This window comes from Chlorocebus sabaeus, chromosome 8 (assembly GCF_047675955.1).
Source record: "Chlorocebus sabaeus isolate Y175 chromosome 8, mChlSab1.0.hap1, whole genome shotgun sequence".
Taxonomy (NCBI): Eukaryota; Metazoa; Chordata; class Mammalia; order Primates; family Cercopithecidae; genus Chlorocebus; species Chlorocebus sabaeus.
Window position 1 is genome coordinate 51710391 of NC_132911.1, and position 13695 is coordinate 51724085.

General features: G+C 39.5%; 1 protein-coding gene across 12 annotated transcripts in view; it reads left to right on the forward strand.

The window, feature by feature from the left end:
* SPIDR (scaffold protein involved in DNA repair) overlaps nucleotides 1–13695 on the forward strand; it is a 502324-nt gene that overhangs the window by 372163 nt on the left and 116466 nt on the right. Inside the window, exon 1 of one of the 12 annotated variants that reach the window (XM_073018067.1) lies at nucleotides 3111–3129. The exons of the other annotated variants lie outside the window; for them this stretch is intronic. The gene's annotated coding sequence lies outside the window, so the exon portion shown is untranslated. Of the gene's footprint in view, nucleotides 1–3110; nucleotides 3130–13695 lie in introns of those variants that run through there. 12 annotated transcript variants of the gene reach the window in all.

The following is a 13695-nucleotide window of genomic DNA, read 5'->3' on the forward strand; positions in this document are numbered from 1 at the left end:
TTGTTGTTGTTGTTGTTGTTGTTGTTGTTGTTGTTTAGCTGTGCCCTGTCCCCAGAGGTGGAGTCTCAGTTGAAAATGCAGAAATCACCTGTCTTCTGTGTTGCTCGCGCTAGGAGCTGGAGACTCAACTTCCTTTTTTCTCCAATTTTTTTTTTTTTTTAAAGAGACAGGGTCTTGCTCTGTCACCCAGGCTGGAGTGCAGTGGTGGGATTATAGCTCCCTGCAGTCTCAAACTCTTGGACTCATGCAAGCTTCTCAAAGTGCTAGGATTATAGAGGTGAGTCACTGTGCCCAGCCAAGTTTTACGTTTGATGACATTCAAATTATCTATTTTTCTTTTGTTGTTTGTGCTTTTGGTATCTTTTCTAAGAACTGTTATCAAATCCAAGGTCATGAAGATTTACTCCTGTGTTTTTGTTCAAGAATTGTATAGTTTTAGCCTGTATATGCATTTAGGTATTGGAGACAGTTTAAATTAATTTGGCTAGTTCATTGCAGCTCCCTCTTAATCTTCGGATTGACATTTCCATTTCTGTGAAAATAGCCTTTCTCTCTCTCTCTCTCTCTCTCTCTCTCTCTCTCTCTCTCTCTCTCTCTCTCTTTTCTCTCTCTCTTTTTTTTGCCAGAGTCTCACTCTGTCGCACAGGCTGGAATACAGTGGCACCATCTTGGATCACTGCAACCTCTGCCTCTCAGGTTCCAGCAGTTCTCCTGCCTCAGTCTCCCGAGTAGCTGGATTACAGGTGCGCACACTGTAATTGACATCTCTGCTAAACCCTGGGCACTCCACCATTCCCGGCTAATTCTTGCATTTTTAGTGGAAAAGGAATTTCGCCATATTGGCCAGGCTGATGAGCCACTGCACCTAGCCAGCCATTGGTTTTTGATAGGAATTGCATTGAATCACTATATGGCAGTAGCTTAATAATATTCAGTTTTTCAGTTCATGAAGACAAGATGCCTTTCCATTTATTTAGGTCTTCTTTAATTTCTTTCAGAAATGTTTTGGAGTTTTCATTGTACAAGTCTTATACTTCCTTGTTTACATTTGTTTCTATTTTATTATTTTGATGCTATTATAAACCGTTTTCTTTTCAGATTGTTCATTGCTAGTGTATAAAAATACAACTTATTTTTGTTTGTTGACTTTGTATCCTGCAACTTTGCTGAAGTTTTTAGCTGTAATAGATTTTTGTGGATTTTTAAAAATTTTTCTCCATAAAAGATTGTCATCTGCGAGTAAAGACAGTTTTACTTCTTCCTTTTAGTTTGTTTCTTCCAATTAGTTTGTTATTTATTTCTTTTTCTTACTTAATTGCTATAGCTAGAATTTCCAGTACAGCATTGAATGAAAGTAGCAAAAGCAGGAATCGTTGTTTTGTTCCTGATCTTGGGGAGAGCTCTCATTCTTTTACCATTGAGTGTGTTAGCTGTGAAGTTTTCATCAATGCCCTGTGCCAGGTTGAGGAAGTTCCTTCTTTTCCTGCTTTGTTGAATCTTTTTTGTCCTGAAAGAATCTTAGATTTTGTCAAATGATTTTTCTGCATAGTATAATCATACTTTTTAAATTTTATATACTATATAGTTAGGAATCAGAGAAGTGTGTAACCTACAGTGATTCTTAGTAGGGAAGGTGTTTATAATCAAATTACTAAAATAATTGCTTTGAGTCATCAGGATATAGAACCAGTTCAGTTCTACTGGATCCTTCTTTGCAATGATACTCTCTATAGTGGGAATTTACAAATATGTACTTATCATTACTTTTTTATTTAATTACTTTAACATGCTTCTCATTTTAAAATAGTTTTAACTGTATAGAAAAGTTTGCGAAGATAATACAGAGCGTTCCCAAATACAGAGTGTTCCCACGTACTCCATACCCAGTTTCCCTTGTTGTTACATCTTACATTATTATGCCACATACATAACAATTAATTAAGCAGTATTGTCACAATATTATTCACTGAAGTTCATACTTTATTTAAATCTCCTTAGATTTTCCCTGGTGTCCATTTTCTGTTGCAGCACCCCGTTCGTGATAGCATATTACATCTCATTGTCATGTCTCCTTAGGCTCCTGTAGACTTTCTTAAATGCTTTTTGCTTTTTATTACCAGGACAGTTTTGAGGATTACTGGACAGATATTTTGTCGAAGATCCCTTATTTTGTGTTTTTCTGATATTTAGACAGGTATGGATTTGGGAGAAAAAGATTGCAAACATAAAATTCCATTTTAATTACATCCTATCAAAGCTACATACTGTCAACATGATGTATCTTTGTTGGCATTAATCATACTTGCTGGCTCAGGTAGCAGTCATGATTTGTCAGGTGTCTATGAAGTTACCTTTTTAAGAAAATTAAGCTATTTTTAAACTCCCATTTTATAATGCCTGGGAGGTGAAGCTGGAGCATGCGCTGTTACCTCCATTGGTACCTAAGATAGTCTGAAGCAAGAGCATTTGTGACATAGATGACAACATCAGAGAAGAGGTGGCATACAAGCCAAATTTCTGAGTAGTCTTTGAAGTCAGCTATTATTCATGTTTGTCTCAGGATTAACGGTATAGAACTGGGGGCACTTCTAAGACCTTACACATAATTTTGCAGTGGATAAATATATCAAATTGTGTCCATTCATAGTTTATGAACATTGGGGCCATCAAAAGATGCAACATCACCCTTTAGTGCTGTCAAATGGAAATGATAAGGCCTGTTATAAGTTACCTTTTGTTGCAAGGGTTTAAGAGGATAATATATAAGAGATATTGTTCCATTAATAGACCTTTGTCAAGTGCCTACTGTGTCACATCATCCTGCAGTGCAAACAGTGGCATGTACAAAAGAGAGAAAAAACAGCTCCTGTCTGAAAATATCTGTATTAATAAAAGTCACCTGCATAATAAGTTTTGTCCTGGATGATATGAGCTAATGTTTCCAAAATACTGACCTTAGATTACTTTATGCCATTTTGGGAGTGGGAAATACTAACTTAAAATGAATATTGCTTCTCTGAGCCACATTGTTGGTGCTCAGCTGCTGCTCAGTTCTTGGGGTGTGCCAGAGACAAGCCCTAGTCTTCAGGGCACTGACAATCATGTCATCAAGATTTGCCACAGCTTCAGGTACATTATGTTCTAATAGCGTTCCTTTAGGCCAAAAGATATCTATAATGTCAGTAAGAGCACTGTGGAGGTTTAGTGTATTGGGCAAGGATCTCTAAAGTCAGGAGATCAATGCAGGGTTAACACGCTTTTGTGTATGTGGTTTGTGTTTGAATCAGAATTCTTCTTATGTCGTTTTCTAGTTGGTTTGTCTGGCTGGATTTTTTTTTTAAGTAATATAATCTCATTCCTTAATCTTCTGCAAAAGAGATGCATCTATCGTTGTAAAGACTTTTCCTGTCATCCTCTTCATTCTATACAGTCCAGCTATCATTATTCAGTCTTGAAGGAAAACCAAACTGAGTTTATTAAAATCTGAATGATACGAATTTTAAAAAATGTTTCCCTTTAAGGTGCATACATTAACTCAAACTGTAATATAATATTGCCAAGGGTGATAGATAGGTTGCACAGTAAACATTCTATAAATTTTAGCAGGAATTAATTTTTTTATTCAGCTATAGTTTTTAATAATTTAATTTTCTATAGATAAATTTTGAAAACATGTCTGCATATTATACATGGAGGAGATAAACAATTGTGTTATTTTCTCAGAATTACCTGACAAGTAATTTATTACTGTATACAAGGCCTTAGTTTTAAAAACCCACATATAATTGTTTTATATAATTGAAATTTGTGTGTGTGTATACTTTGAGGTAAGAACAGCTGAGCAACCAACTTTTAAAGTAATCGTTTTTTAGTTCCATTGGTCTTCAGCTTCATTTGTGAGAACTTACAACTTAGTTTAGGAACAATATCAATGTCAAAAATGGGATATTATGCTGTCATCTAAAATTAAGGAATGTGAACAGTCTTTCTGTGTTAATATGGAATGATCACCAGTATTATTATTGTAAATGAACAAGGTCCAAAACAAGCACAAAAGTGTGTTACTATTTGGTTAAAACAAAGGGGTACCATGGGCACTAATGTTCTTTCTATGCATGAACTATCTTTGGAAGATACACAAGAAGCTGGCAACGTTAATTGCCCCATGGGAGAATGAGGCAGTTAGGAAAAGAAGGGAGAAGTTTGAATTTTGAACCATGTGAATGGGTTATGTGTGTTAAAAAGCCTTTTGTAATGAATAATCTTAAACAGAGTCCTGGCCAGCTTTAAGGTTTGTTAATGATTAAGTTGGTTTTAGTCATAGAGTTGATCTTGTGTGCTCTGAGATATAATTCTACACAATGAATCTCTGCATATGTCTTTTTAGGTGGTAGAATTATTCAGCTTTAAATAATTTAGATGCTTGTTTGGGGTCTTGGTTTAAATGTCTTTTTGGTGTTATGGAATCATGGAAGCTTAAGAGTTCAGTTGGCCCTTAAATACCAGTTACAAATTATTGATTTACTGCTTCATCTCAGCTGCACGTTTGAGCACCTCCCATGGCGGCACATTGCTCTGCTGCAGCCCCTGTGCAGCTCCCTTTCCCAGAAGGCTCTTTCCTATCTTGAGCCTGAACCTGTCTCCCTGGATCTTCTGCCCCTTGGAACTGATACTTCCTCTCAGGGTCGTGTAGGGTCATATAGGATCAGTCTGTTTGCTTTTTCTACATGATACTCTGAATATGCATATATGTATATTACCCTTTTTTTTGTTGTTTTGTTTTTTTTTGAGTGACAGGGTCTTACTCTGTTGCCTAGGCCCAGTCATGGCTCACTGCAGCCTCGACCTCCTGGGGTTAAGTGATCTTCCTGCTTCAGCCTCTTGAGTAGCTGGAACTACAGGTGCTAAGTCTTTATAGTGCTGAGCTTCACATTCTTTTTTTCTGTGGTTCTTTAATGTCTTTAAGAGCAACTCTATTAATATTAGTTACAAAATAATTTTAGCCATCTGCTCAGCACATGTATTCTATTTCCCCCACCGTGCTGCCTTTAAAGTGGTGTAGCTAAATGAAAAAAGGAAGAAAGGAAGGAAGAGAAGAAAGTTTACGCTAAAGATTGACCAGAGAATTCTATGATATCATGTCTGTGCTGAAGGAGCCCACTATCTTTTCAGGAAGACAGAGAGGATATATTCATACACATGCATGTGTTCTATTCTAATAGAATGCAAGCTATTAATAGAAAGCATACTAGCAGGATACAGATCAGAGAATTACAGCAGCTACCAGGAGTAGTGAAGGAAGATATTTTGAAAGACAGAGTTCAGCCAGGTTTTGAGAAGGACAAGTTAGATCTGTCTGTGATGGTAACTTGGGATCGTTTGGTTTTGTTTTGATTATAAGATGAAACTCACCATTTAAACCATTTTATTTTATTTATCTATTTTTTTGACATGGAGTCTCACTCCATCACCCAGGCTGGAGTGCAATGGTGCAATCTCGGCTCATTGCAACCTCCGCATCCCGGGTTCAAGCGATTTTCCTGCCTTACCCTTCCAAGTAACTGGGATTACAGGAACCACACCTGGCTAATTTTTTTATTTTTAGTAGAGACAAGTTTTCGCCATGTTGGCCAGACTGGTCTCGAACTCCTGACCCCAGGTGGTCCACTCGCCTCAGTCTCCCAAAGTGCTGGAATTACAGGCATGAGCCACCCCACCCAGCCCATTTAAACCATTTTAAAGGGTATACACAATTCATTGGTTTTGTGTTTTTTGTTTCTTTGGGTTTTTTTGAAACAGAATCTCACTCTGTCGTCAGGCTGGAGTGCAGTGGCGTGATCTCGGTTCACTGCAATCTCTACCTCCCAGGTTCAAGCGAGTTCCCTGCCTCAGCCTCCCAAGTTGCTGGGACTACAGACATGCATCACCACGCCCGGCGAATTTTTTGTGTTTTAATAGAGAGGGGATTTCACCATGTTGGCCAGGATGGTCTCGATCTCCTGACCCCAGGCGATCCACCCACCTCGGCCTCCCAAAGTGCTGTGATTACAGGCATTAGCCAGTGTGCCCGGTCCGTTTAAACCATTTTAAAGGGTATACAATTCTTTGGGGTTTTGTTTTTGTTTTTTTTTTGAGATGGAGTCTCTCTCATACTAGAGTGCAGTGGCACAATCTCGGCTCACTGCAATCTCCCCCTCCTGGGTTCAAGCGAGTCCCCTGCCTCAGCCTCCCGAGTAGCTGGGACTACAGGCACACACCACCACTCCCAGCTAATTTTTTGTATTTTAGTAGAGATGGGGTTTCACCATGTTGACCAGGATGGTCTCGATCTCCTGACTTTGTTTTCCACCCACCTTGGCCTCCCAAAGTGCTGGGATTACAGGAGCGTGAGCCATCACACCCGGCCAATTCATATGGGTTTTAGTGTGTTCACAACGTTATTGTGACCATCACCACTATCTAATTCCAAATGTCTGGATCATTTGGTTTTTTAATAATTCCTTACATGAATCATCTTGAAAGTGAAGCCCAAATGAATCATCTGGGCATGTCATGTCGTGTCACCCTGCCTTGGCTGCCTCATCTGTAGATTGTAGATTTGGATTGTGATCTCTTCATCCTCTCATCTCTGTTCTTGCTTCTGTCTTATTGTGCACGCCTCTCTCTTGATGACCTGAGCGTCTTTGAGGGAAGGGGGTGTGCCCTTTCTTGCCTATGTGTGCACATATCCATTTGGCCCAGGCCTCTCAGTGCCGTTTGCCACAGAGCTGTGTGAATATAGGGCCCCCATAAATGCTTATTAGAGAAATAAAAGATGTGCTTAGTTCTAAGTTGAGTGCCTAGACCACAGTCAGATTTTCAAATTTTAAAAGTTCAAGTATGGGAGGCCAAGGCAGGCAGATCACCTGAGGACAGGAGTTCAATACAAGTCCGGCCAACATGGTGAAACCCTGTCTCTACAAAAATTAGCCAGGCATGATGGTGGGTGCCTGTAGTCCCAGCTACTGAGGAGGCTGAGGTGGGAGAATCCCTAGAACCCGGGAGATGGAGGTTGCAGTGAGCGGAGATCATGTCATTGCACTCCAGTCTGGGCAACAGAGTGAGATGGAGGGAAGTCATTGCAAGATAAGACTGGAAAGGTAGATTGAGATCATGTTGCAGAGGGCTTGAGAGTTATCTGATGGGCAAACTGCTGAGGCGTTTGATATGATCCAAGTAGTGTCTTAGTGGCAGGCAGGAAGCAGAGTTGAGAGCTTAAATGTCCAGGGTGAGGTGCTCAGCCCTGTCAGCCCTGCAGGGAGGCCCAGCAGAGGAATGGATGCAAGAGAAGGGCTTCTTGAATGATGGAAAAATTTGGACTCAGCAATGGTTAGGATTTGAGGAATAAGGAAAAGAAAGGTCTAAAGATGGCTCTGAAGTTTTCAACCTCAGTAAGTTGGAAAATAATAGGTACAGGGAGAAGGCAGGAGAAGGATTAGACCTGAAATCAGAGACCCACCGCTTGGAGCAGCTGTACAGCCTGTGACATTCCCTAAGCTGCTGGCCTCCTGGCCACAGGAGGCATAGCCCTCCAAGGGCTGGTTAGAGGTAAGAGTGGGCCTGAGTCAGGCCTATACTCAGGCATTGCTGATCTGACGCAGGTCTCCTTTGGTGCTCTGCCTCACTGCTGCAGCCTCACAGCCAGCTAGGGGGTGCACAGAAGGTGGGAGGTAATGACAGGATGTCATGGGAAGTAGAGGCATCTGTACTGCAGATTAATGTCCCAGGCACAGCATCAGCCCTGCATGGATAGGCGAAAACCATTTCCTCCACCAGGATAACTAATTGAATCACACTTTCAGCCTCTTCAAGAAAATGAAAAAATGTCAGGTCAACTCCCTCAATTTTCAGTTGACATTGCAAGTAACCTCATACATTAAAAGGCTAGGTTAGGTCAAGCCCATAATATTATGAAATTATCCAGGCACCCTCTTTGGTTTATTCTTGGCCATGTTCACTTAGCCACATCTAGAATGAGATGGAGTAGAAAAACACTCGTGAGTGCCAGGACACCCATGTTCTTTTTGCCACTAAGGAGTGTGGCCCACAGCAGGCATAGTATCCGCTAAGCCCTAGTCTGTCCATCTGTGAGATGAAGATGAGAGAAATTGCCACGAGACCTTCCAGCGCACTAACAGCTTTGAGTTTTTTAGCCATGTAAAGAATTAAAATAAGGATCATCTCTTTACCATAAGATTGCCTCCTCTTGTAAGTCACTGAATAAGAAATGATTTTCCTACGTTAGTAGGAATTTCTGATGTCACAAAAAAAGAAATGATTTCCCTTAAGAATTTTGAATATTTGATAAGGCATTAATTTATCTGAGATACGTATTTTCATAAGAAAACCAAAGTACCCTAAGTGTGTATATGTGTTTAAGAAATCGCTGAAGGTACTCTGTCTCTGCTTTTGAAAACTTTCTCTTCCTTCTATGTGTTACAGAACTAAATCTAAACGGGAAAAATTGGCTTTGTGCACTGACAGATCATGTGATTCCTCCCCACTCCCTGGCCCCCAGCACCCCCGTCGGTGCTCAGCGAGTCCCCTGCACACTCTGTTCAGTAAACAACTTTAGAGAACCAGACCCGCCGGTTCATTCACTGAGAGCATTTGGAAAGGGCTGTCTTTGTGCAGCCTTGACGTACTGGCCGGAGTGGAATGGAGAAGTTAGCATTTGTGTTTTCATTAGTTCTTTTTATAGCAGTGGACCAGCTGGAGCTGGTTAACATTAGCCTGGGCTGCCTAGTAGTGCACAGGTCTCTTACGCAGGATGAAGGGCTTCTGATGAAAACAGATTTTGTTACTCATGATACCACTGACTGTGTTTACATGAACTCATTCATTCTGTCATGGGATGTGATTTAGAATGGCTTCGTTAAAATACGGGAACTCCCTAGGTGCTATTCAGATCCATCCTTAAAAACAAACGAGAGATTCAAAAATATAGATGGTTTTCCCTGTTAAACTAGCCGTCCTTCCACAGAACATGCTTCCTTAGATAATGCTTTTAAAGAAAGCTATATTTTGGCTACTCAGGATGTTTTCCCCATAGTGTTTTAAAAATTGGGTAGAGAAGGTTGTTTTTCCTCCAGTCACAGCAAGGAATCATCTTATGGGGATAGAGAATAATTTAACCAACCATTTCTGGCAAAGTTAAACAGAATTGTTCATGTTTTTCATGGATAGAACTCTGACTAAAAGCAAAAATTAACAATGTTAAGAATCAGTAGTTTAGGATACATTAATATAAGTTGAGCATCCCTATTCCAAAAATCCAAAATCCAAAACCGGTTGAGCACCAGCATGAGTGGCTGAAATAGTGACACCTTTGCTTTTTGATGAGTCAGTGTACACAAACTTTGTTGCATATATAAAATTATTTAAAATATAAATAATTTGCATAAAATTACCTTCAGGCGCTCTTTATAAGGTGTATATGAAACATAAATGAATGTCATGTTTAGACTTGGGTCCCATCCCCAAAATATCTTATTATGTCTGTACAAATATTTTCAAATCTGAAAAAAAAATCCTGTCCCAAGCAATTTAGGTAAGGGATATTCAACCTGTGTGTATCGTGAATACACATATACTCACTTCTGTCTAACAAAATGGAAATGGGAGATAAAAAACATTGAATGGAGAATGTTTGTTGGTTTTTTGTTGTGGCTTGTTTTGGGATTAAAGTATAAACCAACTTAGCCAATATTCTCAAGTAGCTGAAAATCTGTAGGGCTCAGCTACTTTCTGGATCAGTCTATTTAAACTTAATGTAAAATGTATCCTCTATTTAAACTTAATTTATTTGCAAAAATGAGTTTAGGACATTCCTTTGAAAAGTGCTAAATGATTAAGTTGTAAAAACATAAGGACTGAGATTCTTCCTTTAAGTGTCACAGCGGCTGTTTGAAGAGATGCAGGCATCTCTCACAGTTTAGCTAGCTCACTTAAGGAAAAGTTTTGTTTGAGTCTTCCTGATGCTTTCTTTTCCCCCAGAATAGGGTAGACAGTATTAGGGATTTAGTAATCATACGTGTTAGGATAGTAGTAAGGACTCAATTGTCATCCAACTCACAGGAGATTGTTTAGTAGATTAAGTGAGATAACAAAGATGAGATAGATGATGGACACCCAGTAGGTCTGGATTTGGAGGGTTTTATTTTATTTATACATAGCAGGTATTGGCAAGCATATTATTTTAGGCTTGGCGGGCCTTTTCACAGTCTGAAAGCATCAGTCTGAAACACTGAAAGCAGCTGCAGACAGTAATGTCTAGATAGATGGATGTGGCTGTTTGCCAGTAAAACTTTATGTACAAAGGGCCAGGTGTGGTGGCTCATGCCTGTAATCCCAACGCTTTGGGAGGCCGAGGCAGGTGGATCACTTGAGGTCAGGAGCTCGAGACCAGCCTGGCCAACATAGTGAAGCCCCTTCTCTACTAAAGATACAAAAATTGGCTGGGTGTGGTGGCACGAACCTATAATCCCAGCTATTCAGGAGGCTGAAGCAAGAGAACCATTGAACCCAGGAGAGACGAAGGTTGCAGTGAGCCGAGATCATGCTACTGCACTCCAGCCTGGGTGACAGAATGAGACTCTGTCTCAAAAAAAGAAACTTCATGTACAAAAATCGGGGACAGGCAAAATTTGCTCCACAGGCCATAATTTGCCAACCTCTGATATATATAAATAGGTAAATTTCTTTATGTCTGGTATTTCCCTTGACCTTTCTTAAAGGGATAAAAGGGAATTTTCAGCCACTGTTTTACTATAGTTTCAAGTTCCCATACTGCACATCAAAATAATACCTAAAGGTACAAATATGTGCTTAAATATTTTGAACTACATGCAGAAAAAATGTAAAATTACAGTGCTGAGTGTATTCATATGTTAATTTTTAGATAAAACAGCTTCTGTCACATGAGGTAAAATGATGTGACATTTTGAAATGTCAAGTTTTCTCACCATACTTTGTCTCAAATATGTTAAATTACAAAATAATACAGGTTGCAAATTGAATTTTTGAACTAAGATAAAGTAAAAATTAAAACCCTTATACCAGAATTTATTGTTCACAAGTGAAAGAATGAATAATGGGGAAAACAGAAGAGCCTGAGGAGGAAAAACATGTAAAATATGATGAAAGCAATATTTAATGTAAACGCTGAAAAGAGCAGTAGAGAGGAGTGGAAGAGCATCCAGGATTTGTCATCAAAAGCTGTAAATTCCAGTGCCAGCTCTGGTGTCCACAGGTTTGTGACCTGGGGCAACTTACTTAATTGCTTTGGGCTTTAGTTTTCCCAGTATTGAGTGGACAGAATAATATACTTTATACACGTTGTTTTAGAGTGTTAAAGAAATATGTGAAGTGCTTTGACCTAGAACTTTCCATTGCTATAAATACTACTGTTTACTGTCCACGTAATAGATGCAGTTCCCTTCATCCATCCTGGGCGATCTGAAGCTGCCTTCTGAGAAGCATAGTTGGCCTTTCCAGGGCAGTAGGACTTAAGAGGACCTGTAGCTTGTCTCAGTTACCCACACATTGGCCTTGGCTGTCATCCCAGCCTTTACAGGTGTGCATAGGTCAAATGTTCTAACTCCTTACTCAGAAAATACCACATGACCTGTAGCCCCCTGTGGTCTTACCATGCACCTATATGGCTGATCTGACATGCCTGGTTCTTGTTCATGTGGGATATAGATGACATCCATTTATTATGCCCTGTTGACTCAAGAAAGTAAAAGCTACAACCTGGACAGAAGTCACAGTAACCCTGTCACACTGAATCCCAGGCCTTCTTAAAGGGCAGCCTACAGACTGTGAGAGCAAGAACTCAACAACAGCCCCCAGCACCCTGAGGGAAGAGGCAGGCAGAGGCCAGGATGAGGGCCTCGGAGGGAAGGACAGAGAGAGACAGCGATGAAGAGGCTGAGGCCCTCATCTCTGACCACTCCCAAAGTTCATGTAGGCACTGGATGGTAGAGGCAGAAAATAAGCCCTTTCTCTTTCCAAGTCTCTGCCCTGCCTCAGGCAACCCAATGATCCTCTGACTCTGAAGTGGGCAGATGGGCACCCTAGACCCAAACTTATGACTACCCCAAGGCTTTGTAACAATGGGGAAAAGAAAGATTGCAGTCTTTAGTTTAAGACTTTGCATTCTCTGTGCCCTCGGTTATAACAATAGGTTTTTAGAAAAATCTGTCTTAGGGTCAATTTACAGTTCTTCAAAGTAAGAACTGAGGCTTTATTGACAGTCAACTGGGTCTTCCCTTCTGGTGGTTGCATATTGCATGCATTAATAAATGAATTCTAAAACCACACAAATATTACTGAATATATTCAAACTAAAAAGCAACACAGAAAAGTACTGGATTTATGAATCATCACAATAAATTTATCAGAGAAAATGGTGAAAGAGGAAATGTGTGTCTCTAAAACAGATTTAGATTTCATTTATTTGGGACATATAAAAGAGGAAGGAAGAGTTGATAAAGAATTCTTATTTGACTCTTCAAAGAGTTCACTATTCACCAGAAATTCAGAGAATCAACATATAAATTATAATGGTAGTTTATTTTCTGGAAGGCCAGTGAAATACAGCTCCTTCATTTATAATGAAATTTACTGTCTAATAAACTAAATCTTTCTAATGAGACCAATATTCAGAATTCAACCCTTACCTCGGGATGGTCTGAGAAAACCAAAAGGCTAACAGTTTTACTGCTTTAGATCAGTTAGGTGATGATAACTATGAGCATTTATAATAATATTTTAAAATTGGCCCTGCGAGGCTTGAAGACATAGAACTGAATGTACTGCCAGATATTTTTGCAGGAGTCACAGATGTAAAAGAGAATTCTGCACACGCATCCCCCTCCCCAGCACCCAAATGGAACATATTTTCAGTTAAACCCTCTGGAATGGACTATTTTTAGAGAAATGGCAGGGGGAGGGGTGGCTAGGAAACATGTTCTTCACAACCTTTTTCATTATGTACTATAAAAAATACTTACGTTTTAATTTAATCATGACATGTGCTGTACTGTGGTTCACCCTACTGAGAGTGAAATACTGAGTTGAACTACCATTTCATATTCTTCTAACAAGCTGCAGTTTCGCCTACTCTGAAATTTGAGAGTTAACACATGGTACCCAGGCCTGGGCTAGGCTTGGCAAAATTCAAAATACAAGCAACATTGCTCAACATCACACCCTTTCACTGCACTCACAGCCCGTCTTGTGCATAAAATAATGTGACAGCGTGGTTCATTAGTATTTTTGATGTAATTTTAAATGATAAACTCAATATAGTGCCATTATAGGTTTCAAAATTTGCAAAAATAGAAATATTATTCTAATTCTGATTCCTATATAATTATTTTGCATATTATCTTCTAGTCTGTTTTATAATATTTATTTTAAATTGAAATCATAAAACATTTTTTTGTTCTTAGCCAAAGAATGTCGGCAAACTCTAATGGTCCTCATTCCCAGTGCACAGCGTTTCAGTTACATACTCAGGGGAAAAGAAGGCAGCTTGGTTGAGAAACTGCGAGATCCCAAGTGCCTGGTTTTTGTCTTTTGTTTAGTCTTGTTTTTTTTGAGGAATTAATGAATAAAGCATACAAAATCTCCAGTAGCTGGCCTTTCAGG